Source organism: Lutjanus erythropterus, chromosome 12 (genome assembly GCF_056507025.1).
Source record: "Lutjanus erythropterus isolate fLutEry1 chromosome 12, fLutEry1.hap2, whole genome shotgun sequence".
NCBI classification, from domain to species: Eukaryota; Metazoa; Chordata; class Actinopteri; order Lutjaniformes; family Lutjanidae; genus Lutjanus; species Lutjanus erythropterus.
The window spans coordinates 37,715,786-37,726,352 of record NC_139328.1 but is presented as its reverse complement, the minus strand read 5'-3'; the positions used below and the strand labels follow the sequence as shown (position 1 = coordinate 37,726,352).

Sequence of the window (10,567 nt, the reverse complement as noted above, 5' to 3'; positions counted from 1 at the left end):
TGACTATAAGGAATAGAATATAGTTCAGCATATATTTTACCACTACAATCCCCCCTTTTGATCATACGTGATCACTCATGTCAAGGAAGATTACAAAAGATTATATACATATACACATAAAAAATCACACCTGCACCTTTAATAACAAACCCTACATATGGTTACATAATAAGAAAGCATGAGAGAGTGAAGGAAAGAGAAAAAGAGAAAAAACAAAAAAAACATCAGTAATGTTACCTCAATGACGATTTAATTACTTATCACTCCTGAAGAAGGCAAGATGTTGTTTTTGTGGATGGAAGCATCCTATATGATAAGTGCAAGCAACATAGGCAGAAAAAATATGTGTTTACGCCACAATGACAAAATCCAGGTTGTCAGCATGATCAGGGATGTCGTCAGCATCGTATGGTGGGAGCCAATCAGGAGCATGTAACTGTGGCATCTCGCAGGCCACACCATCCAGGGTGTCTGAGGGGGTGCCATGGTTGTCGTTCGGGTTCCATCGCTGGTCCCATGATGGTGACACTGAGATTCACTCAGCACGCCACTTTGCTGGAAATTGTTGGACAGTATGCCAATACTGTCACCTCTACTTCTCTTCCTCGCGATGTGATGACGCGTGTTATAGGTGCCTCTGGCGGAGGTGGGACCCTTTTGCAGTGGCTGGCATGGATCCAGGTGACTCTTTCGGCAAACTTTACTGCCGTCTGTGTGGTCAGCAGCACCTGGAATGGACCCATCCATTGCTTCGAGCACCAGGTCTTTTGTCTCAGGTCTCTCACCACTACCCAGTCACCAGGCTGCAGGTCATGAAGAGGTCCTGTGGCTGGAGCTGGTAGCGCTTCCTTCACCTGCTTGTGAATGTTAGATAAAACAGCTGTAGGAGTGGAGGGTGTGTTAGGGTTATCATACAGAAAGAAATTCAGACATAGTTCATTCTTGGCAGCTGCTTCTCCTCTGGTGTTCTCCTGTGAAACTTGGTCATTGTTAGTGTGAGCATGACATTTACACACAGCAACCTGTTTTGGGAGCAGAACAGCATCCAGCAGTTGTAAAACAAGAGTGTGATGTGCTATATGTGCACCAGATGATATTTGAAAATTTCTCTGTTTTCAAACTGTACCAAAATCATGCATAAAGCCAAAAACATATCTACTGTCTGTATAGATATTCACTGTTTTGTCTGTTGCTAGATTACATGCTTATGAGAGCTGTGAGCTCTGCTGCTTGTGCAGACAGTGAAGCAAGAAGTGATTTGGCAGTGAGTGTATCATGTGCAGTTACCACCAATGGTGGAAAGGGTACTAAAAATCTGTATTCAAGTACAAGTACTGTTAGACTGCTAAAACATTACTCAATTACAAGTAAAAGTACATAGTATTTGTCCGAAAAACTACTAGTGTATTAGTTACTTTCAACCACTGATGTCACTGTCACCTCTCCAAACTAGGGTTGCAAATTTTGTGCATTTTCCAGAACCAATAGTTGAAAGCTTTAACTGATTAATCATTAATAATTTGTAAGATTCATAACACCATTTATTTTCCTAATTTTCTTTTTTTTTCTTTTTAAGTCAAAGTTTAAGTTTCCTTATTCAACACACAGACAAAACAATATCAAATGAGGTTTAGTTACTTCCATGATTATTGATTAATCATCAATGAATACATTTCTAATTGGGTAAATTCTAAATGGCAATTAAATGACTAATGATTAATCATTAACACCCTTAACCGTTGCTGCCACACCATTTTGTTTTGTTTTTCAGTTGTTTGTCTTTTCATTGGCTTGTCTGTGATCAGATCACCTAATTGGCTACAGAAATGCAGATGAAAGGTTTGGATATTAATTAAATTCAATTAATTCAAATAGTACTCAGTACTCAACTGTCATTTTGAAAGTAACTAAGCAAATTACATGGTGAAATTAATACTTAAGCACAAGTAAAAGTACAGACTTGAAAATCTACTCATTAAAGCACAATTACCCCCCAAAAAACTACTTAATCACAGCAATTTGAGTATTTGTAATTAGTTACTTCCACCCCTGGTTACCACAGCGAAACCGATTAGATTTATTTTTTCCTGTGTCAGGGTTGCATGATGCTGAGCCATCAACAAACAGTTCAAAATCTGGATTTTGCAATGGTGTTTCTTGCAAATCTGGTCTTGGGGAACAAACTTCAGTTATTGTAAGAAAATAGTTGTGTTCTCCTCCATCACCTTCTGCGGGGAAAAGATTTGCAGGGTTAAGAACATTGTATCTCTTCACAGTGAAAAAAAACACAGTGCATTTCAAATAGAACAGTGTTATAAAGGAGCCATCTTGCTGCTGAAAGATAAGATGTTTTCTGCTAAAGCAAAATCAATGAAACAACATGTGATACGATCAGACTTAGTTTACAGTCACCTTAAAAGTAGGAGTTCCTGTAGCTAAAGCATCAAGTTTAGCTGAAAAGTAGGCTACAGGTCTCTGTCTGTCTCTGTGGTCCTGGAGTAACACTGAACACTCTTTGTCTACAGTCTGAGTAAAAGGTCGGTTTGGATCTGGTAATCCAAGAGTTGGAGTCGTCAGAGTCTTCAGAAGGACAAGTTTTAAGTCAACAAATGTTTATCCTGCAGCAGCAGTCCATGTCACTTTACTATGTGCTTGTAGGCCTCACCCGTGTGCGATTGCGCTTAGGGGCGCCTCGAGGACAGCATAACTGGGAATGAAGGATCTGCAATAGGAGCACATTCCTTGGAAAGACATGACTTGTTTCTTTGTGATTGGTTTTGAAAATGTTTTGAAATGCTTTTACTCTTTTTTGGGAGAGGGATTTGCCCTCAGATGTGATCACATGACCCAAAAATGTCACTTGTTGGACAAACTGCAGTTTTGACAAGCTAGCTTTATGACCTTCTTTAGCCAAATGTTTCAACAGTGTCACTGTGTCTTTTTCACATTGAGAGTGAGTTGGAGCGCAAATCATCAAATCATCAACATACTGTAGTAGTGCACTTGGTGATAGTTGTAATGAGCTCAAACTTTCTTTCAGTGCATCGTTGTAAATGGTAGGTGATTCACAAAAACCTTGGCATAATCGTGTGAATGTGTAGTTTTTGTCATTGAAAGAAAATGAAAACCAAAACTGACTGTCTGGATGAACCGGAACACTGAAAAATGCGTTTGCCAAATCAACTACTGAAAACTATTTACTTCCTGGTGGCACTTGAGAAAGAATGGTATATGGATTAGGAACATTTGGAGCTCGTTGTTGGACAGCATCGTTTACGCTTTGCAAGTCTTGCACGAAATGCCATTCTTCTGGTTGATTTTCATCCCTGATTTTTTACCGGGAAAATTGGCGTGCGCACAGGAGAATTTTCACAGGGAATAATTACACCTACCTTTAATAAAGCGTTAAAAACTGGTGTAATCCCGTCGACGGCCTCTGTCTTGAGTGGATATTGTGGCTGACAGGGCCTGAAATCAGATTTTGGTGTTATCACAATTGGTTGCATGCCTTTGATTAGACCAATATCATGTTTGCCTTGGGCCCACAGAGTCTTAGGGACTTCCTGTAAGGCTGGGTTGTTTGTGATGTCACATGTTTTATGTAAATAGGCAGATATGTGTTGTGTGTCTGGTACCAGTTGAACAGATCTGAGTGTGTGAACAACAAAGGTGCATTTTTGTCGTTAAACCGTCAAGATAGAATTATATTGAATATATGGGTCAGATGTTGACTCCCATGATTCTGCACTGACACATTCTTTTACCCACGGACCCAAATCTTGCCATCTTTCCTTCTTGTGTTTGGCAAGTGACAAGTGTGGATATGAACCAGGAATGTCAAACAGAAAGTTGGAATCTGAATCACTGAAAGAGAAATATGGTGAAAATTCATCGTTCTGCTTTGGTTTTGTCAGGTTTGGTAAAATTACTGAGACAGCACATCTATGTTTGTTCCAAAACATACAACTTAACGTTAGCTTTTCTCTCAGACGAACTTCTCTGAACCATCATTTTTCAAACTCTGCATCTTTCCCTTCGTGTGTGTGCAGTGCAGTGTAAGTCATGTGATTTCATGTAGTCTGTCTCTGTGTTTTGTGTGAGTGTGTGTGCTTTGTCAATGAGAGCAGTAGTTACAGGAGTCACAGCTGATGTGCAGAGCTTCCATTCATACACATAAGGCAGTGTGTCAGGGCTATATGTCACAAATATGTGATTGTCAGAGAGACCCAGTTCACTTCTTTGAGCAACAATGATCCCTTCTGGTGTGAAAATAAGACAAATACCCAAAATACACATTACATCTCTCCCCATCAAGTTTATCAGGCAACAATTTGACAGCAAAAATGAGTGTTTAAATTTGCCTGTAACATTATCACTACATGATAGTGGAGTTGTGTATTTCTCCAGAACTGAGTCACCTGATGCCCCTATAGATCTCACGTATCTTCCGCTCATCTCTGGAGATGTTGGAAAAGTGTCAGCTTTAATAACTGAGTGTGTTGCACCAGAATCAACAAGGAATGTTACACTTTTGCCATGTACAAAGAATGTGTGTGTGGGCATATTTGCATAGACATCAACTGAATATTGAGCGTAAGGGCCTATTGTTTGTGTATTTGCTGTTTCTCGCTTCTTTTCTAATTGAGCTGTGGCATCATCAATCAATGTATGTGTGTGTGTGCGTGCAATCACCAGTCTGATGTGTAGGCTGTTTCTCATCGTGCGTCAGTGAGGCCAAAGTTAAATATGCTGATTCCTCCTCCTCCTGAGCCGCCGCCGCGAGTCAATCATCTTTTGAGTTGGATCAGTCTTTGGGCAGTGTTTGGCTCAATGTCCTCTTTTGCCACAATGGAAACAAACATCTGGATCAGCTGTACGTAGACCTCCACAGAACGTCCTTGGAACATAGTGTTGCCATATTTAGATCTTTCTCCTTTTTTTCTTTCTCTCTCTCTTTGAGGATTTTTCAGTAGCACAGCGTGTCCTTTTGTCCCATGTTACACATGTCTGTTTCACCATTTGTGAAATGTCAAAACACAGTCAGTTCAGCAGCAAACTTTACACCTCCATCTGATGGTGATGGGAGGTGAGTTTAATGTCCTCCGTAGTCCATGGTCTGCGGATCAAGATGGGATGTCCATCAGCCTCTGCTGTCTCCATCACAGGGAGATTCAGAGCTTTGTGTACATTTTCCCCATGTTGGATCTCACTGGTGATAGGGAGATAAATGGATTTGAAGATTTTCTGAACTTCAGACCAGACTTGGTGTGGGAAGGAGAGGCAAGGTCGCCCTGTTGACCTTTTGCTGTTGTTTCCCCATTCAGAAGTTGTTGTAGATCAGATGTATCAGATTAGATGAGGGGAACAGGAGATGGAGGGAGGCCAGTAGATGAGGGGAGGTCAGTATTTTATGATGGTGGTGCCCCTGGCTGTGGTCGAACCGTTGGTGTTACGGCGTCTCCTCGGCGGCGGCACACAGTCGAGGTTGGAATCCTGCATCTTTGACACACTGAGACACAGATGAGTTTTTGTCTGTCCCTGCCTGTATTTTTCTGTCCCTCCTTTGTGCTTTGTTCTTCCATAAACTACATGCTCTCCAATCTGCTGTGAACTTACTCTTACCTTTCTTATGTTCAGTATTTTTTTTTTTTTTGTCTCATACAATTCTTCAGTTTGTTCAGTTGTCTTATACTGACCCTTTCTGTGCTTGGAAAGTTACATTCAGTCACCCCAAAATTTATCTGTTTCACAAATGGATCACCATAGTTCACTTTCATGTAATGAAATTATGTTTGGAGCAGATGAATCCACATTATCCTGTTTATTTATTTATTTTTATTTAGTTGATTTGATTTTTGCTGTTAAAAGCACTCATTTTTGGTAAATTAAAGAATAACGACAAAAAAAATTAGAAGATAGAAGAAAGTTAGACGTTTTCTCCGCAACTAATTTCCACAATCCAATATGAAAGTATCAGAACTGAACAGGATTAGTATGCTCAAAAGAATATAATTGATTTCAATGCATTGCTGTTTTTGTTAAATTCTCTCAACCTTTTTTTATTGTTTTTTTTTTTCACAAGATAATCAGAAATCAGAGTCATTAGTACATTATCTGAAAATAACCAGACCAGACCAAGATTGTCTTTGTGGTGTTTTAATGGAGCTTTGCAAAGGATCAGTACACAGTCACACAGAGTGTAAAAGGAACTGACAAAGAATCACAAATGTACCTTTGTCTTATGGAATAAGGAAAACAAAGAAGGATTGAGAGAGGATGATTATGAAGTGCTTATCAAAACAGTCAGGATGTGCTCGTGATATCAGGTGTTGTTCTTCCGGAGAAGCAGCTGCGTGTTCAAGGACAACTAACCAATTGGTGTCTGACAAATCATGAGAACTGAGAACTGACTATAAGGAATAGAATATAGTTCAGCATATATTTTACCACTACACTACTGATAATCAAAAGCTTGGGGGGTAAATATTCCATGTCAGTGTCATCTTGGTGTGTGAAGTGAGGTCAGCATCCACCAGACACACTTCATCTCTCAGGACTGAGGCAGTTCAGCTAAAGGCTGCTCCTAGAGCTAAGACAGTTTAAATCACACTCTTACAAGACAAATATTCAATCTTGCAAATTGCCCTTCTACAAACTCACGCATGCACTCACACAAACACACACAGGCACACACAAATACACAACATAGCTCTTTGGTCTCTCTTTCCTGCCGCGTCATTTGTTGATCAGTCTTAGATAGAGGTTTATATTTAGAGCATTTGAGTTGAAGCTGTTTCATTATCTTGTCTGTCTCATGTGATTATGAAGGTAACTAAGTTTACTTTCCCTTATTCAGGAATATTATACATAACATTTAATAAATGAATTTCTGGAAACACCTTCTGGATACTATTAGAAAAAACAGCATAATTATAAAGTGTAACAATGTCACATGGTAACTGCAAGGTGCTTGTAGTGTCCTTCCCTGCACACTGAATCTGACAGACAATGTAAGAGACTAAGTTCCTGCTTGTATTGTGATAAATAGGTCAGAAATAAGTTACTTTGTTTTAGACAGTGGCTGTCTCAAGGGTTTCATATGCTTCAAAAAAACTACTTCATATGACATGTAAAAAGGAAAAAGTATTTATACTTGTGAAACCTCACTTGAAGCCGGGTACAAAGCCTGGCATCAGTCTCCTGGCAGTATCATACTGCAGAATTCTGTGTCTTTTGCATGTTTGTAATAATAAATTGCCCTCAAAGGTGCCCTTCTAGAGGACAAAAGATGAAAAATGTCTCCTTGGGTGCCCTTCTAGAGGACAACAAATGACAAAATTGCATCTGATGTGCCCTTCTAAATGGCAAAAAGTGCCCCTTCAGTGGACAAAATGTGTTAAAGTGCCCTCTCAATGGATATACATAGTAAAGTGACCTCTAAGGTGCTTTGCTAGTGAACAAAACATTAAAAAATATCTTCCAGGGTGCCCTTCTAGTGGACAATATGTAGTAAAGTGCCCTCTATGGTGCAAATCATGAAAAATGTCCTCTGGTGTGCCTCTCTAGTGGATGAAATGTTGTGAAGTGCCCTTTAACATGCCCTTTCACTGGACAAAATTTGTTGATGTAAACTCTAAGATGCCCTTCTAGAGGACAAAACATGGGAAAATTCCTTCTGCTGTACCTATTAATGGGCAAAATGTGGTAAAGTGCCCACTAAGGTGCCCTTCAAGAGCACAAAACATGACAAAATGTCCTCTGGGGTTCCCCGGTAGGGGGCAAAATGTGGTAAACTGCCCTCTTAGGTGCTCTTCCAGAAGAAAACATGAAGAATGTCCCCTGGAGTGCCCTTCTAGAGGACAAAACATGACAAAATGTCCTTTCTTCCACATTACATGTGGCGTTTACAGTGATAACGATAATGTAACAGATTTAACATCAAAACTGGGAGTAACTGTTGAAACACGAGGCCTATGATTCCACAGAGGAGTAACAAAAGCAGCCTCTCATTTCTTGCTGTCCATGAAGATCCACAACAGCTACTAATGAAGCAACAGATGTCAGCATCACAACAAGAACTTAGTTCCTCCATATTTGTCAGTGGATGAAGTCCCAGAGTGACTGTTGCTGTTGAAAGTCACTCACCGGCCTGATTCCCCACTTAAGACTCTTAACATAGTTTGAGGATCAGGATTATAAGAAATGCTAATTCCAACATTTTAAGGATTCATGCCTGAAGCCTCTGTATTTGTTGTTAATTGATGTAGTGCCCAGTTTAATATGGCAACACACTGTAGCTTATAGCTACAAAGGTCTGACAGAACATTTTGTGTAATAGATTTTTAGTGAAAAACTTTAAAACTTTAAAGCTGCACTGATCATTTTTGTATAAACAACCGGTGTGTGTGATCCATAATCTAGCGCCGCTGCCATTGCTGTTGTGGCAGGTTGTGTCTGTCAGTCTCGGTGTCTGTTGCCTGCTGACAGAGACATCATGGATAATCGGATTGATGACATTAAACAGCAGCCCTCAGAAACTGATGAGGGTTCCATTTTGGATGCTGATATTACTTTTCTTCAGATTTTACATAGTAGATGGATAATGGTTGACAATGACAATGACAATGACAATAGACAAGAATGAATAATGGAGAAGATAAAAAACAGACCACCTCTGCCACACTGACGTGATGAAGTACTGTGTAATTTAAAAACTATATGAATTCTCATTTTTCATCAGGTATTGTAGATTTTCATGAACAAAGTTCCTTTCTGTGAATATTTTCGATCCAATCTGACACATGGTGTTCCTCTGTACACTAGTGATGGGAATTCCGGCTCTTTTTAGCGAGCTGGTTCTTTTGGCTCATCTCCCTAAAAAGAGCCGGCTCTTTCGGCTCCCAAGTGGCTCCTCAGATTTTTTGTTGCTCAAATTAATTTATTACCCAAAATAATGTAAAATGAATTACTAATGTAAAAAACATACATTATATCAAATGTTTATTATTTATATGGCTTTATTTATACACTCAACATACTCAACATGGAGGACAGTACTACAATATTAAGCAGAGTGCTTAATAACAACAAACACCACATATTATATTAATTACTAATTTTCTGTGTAATTGTAATATTCAACACTGGATATATCAGTCTTCTGTTGTGCAATGAAGTTTTAATCTGTCAACAAGCAGATATTTTGTCTGATAATAATTAAGGTTATATATATATATATGACTTATATATGACTTGGTTTTACAAGGCAGATAAAAGAACAGATGTTACATGTGTCAGAAGGAGGATCTCTTCTATTTTAACCTCAATCAGTGATCAAGAATGCACTTTATTTCTTCAGCTGTGAACGTGGTCTGCAGACTACAGGTAACCTACAGGTGTTCTCTTCCTCTATTCTCTCTTGACTCTGTTGAAAACTGTCCAACTTGACTGTAGATTTTCGTCTCCACTTCCTGCTGCGGCCGCCTGATCTCGTCTACTTTCCAGGTGAGGCACAGTTCATCTCAAACAAGTGTATTTTCTCACCTTTCAAGCGTGTTGTCTCTGTCTGTAGCGCATGTTCTCTCTCGTCTCCCTCCCACCTGCTTATGTGCTCACTGTGTTGTGTGTCTATAACCCCTCCCCTCCCCCTTCTACTCAGTGTGGACACACACACACGCCACCAATCATGTGCGACTTTAACAGAAAAAAAGAGGAGAAAAAAACAAATCGGCTCCCAGTCAAGAGCCGGTTCCCGTCGTTCACTTCAAAGAGCCGGCTCTAAGATCCAGATCGTTCGCGACCGACTCATCACTACTGTACACTCAGTGAATCTCTGAAGAGTCTCTGTTCTCTTCATCAAGTAAAGCTTTGTGGATTTTGCATTATGTTGAAATTTGACTCGACTGTTGAAGCAGCTGAACTGCACAGGTTCTTCTCAACTTCCTAGACATTGTTGTTAAAAATAACGTGACATAAAAAGTACGTGTAAAAGTAGAAAATTGTAACCTTCTCATGACGATTTGCATTCATTTGCACTCATGCTGTAGGGAGACGCCACCGCGACAATGACGGCTTGTTAACATCCAATACTTTGCCAGAATCATCTACATTAAGGATTAAATGAGTATACATATGTGTGAAAGCTCAGAATCTTTGAGCATCTTCATCAACCTCACTCCATCCCTCCAGGATTTTACAGCCTTTTTTGGGCATTGTTTTCTAATAATCTGTGATGCCTGTTGTAGTCTTTTTCCGGGCAATGTTTTTCCTTTTTTGTATAGCTCATTAAAAATCAAAGGAAACTCGTTTAAGAGAATAAAACTGCATTTGGTTCTGAATGTTCCAAGTAACCTTATCAAAAAGACAAAAAAATCTTATAAGCTAAATCTTTTTGGAAATTAGACTCAAAAACAGAAAGCAGAAAATGATAAAATATAAAATTGCACAAAGTATTGAAAAACGTCATTAAAAATGAGAAATCTTCTGCTCTTTTTTAGTATTTGTGACAAAAAACAAAACAAAAACATGTATATGTAAGACATTTGTGTAGGGACTGCTGTGACTGGTG

The 10,567-nt window shown here is 39.3% G+C and overlaps 1 pseudogene; it reads right to left on the bottom strand.

Moving 5' to 3' along the window:
• Positions 1-264: 264 nt before the first annotated feature.
• On the bottom strand, positions 265-4,580 carry LOC146318445 (uncharacterized; annotated as a pseudogene).
• Between the last annotated feature and the right edge of the window lie 5,987 nt (positions 4,581-10,567).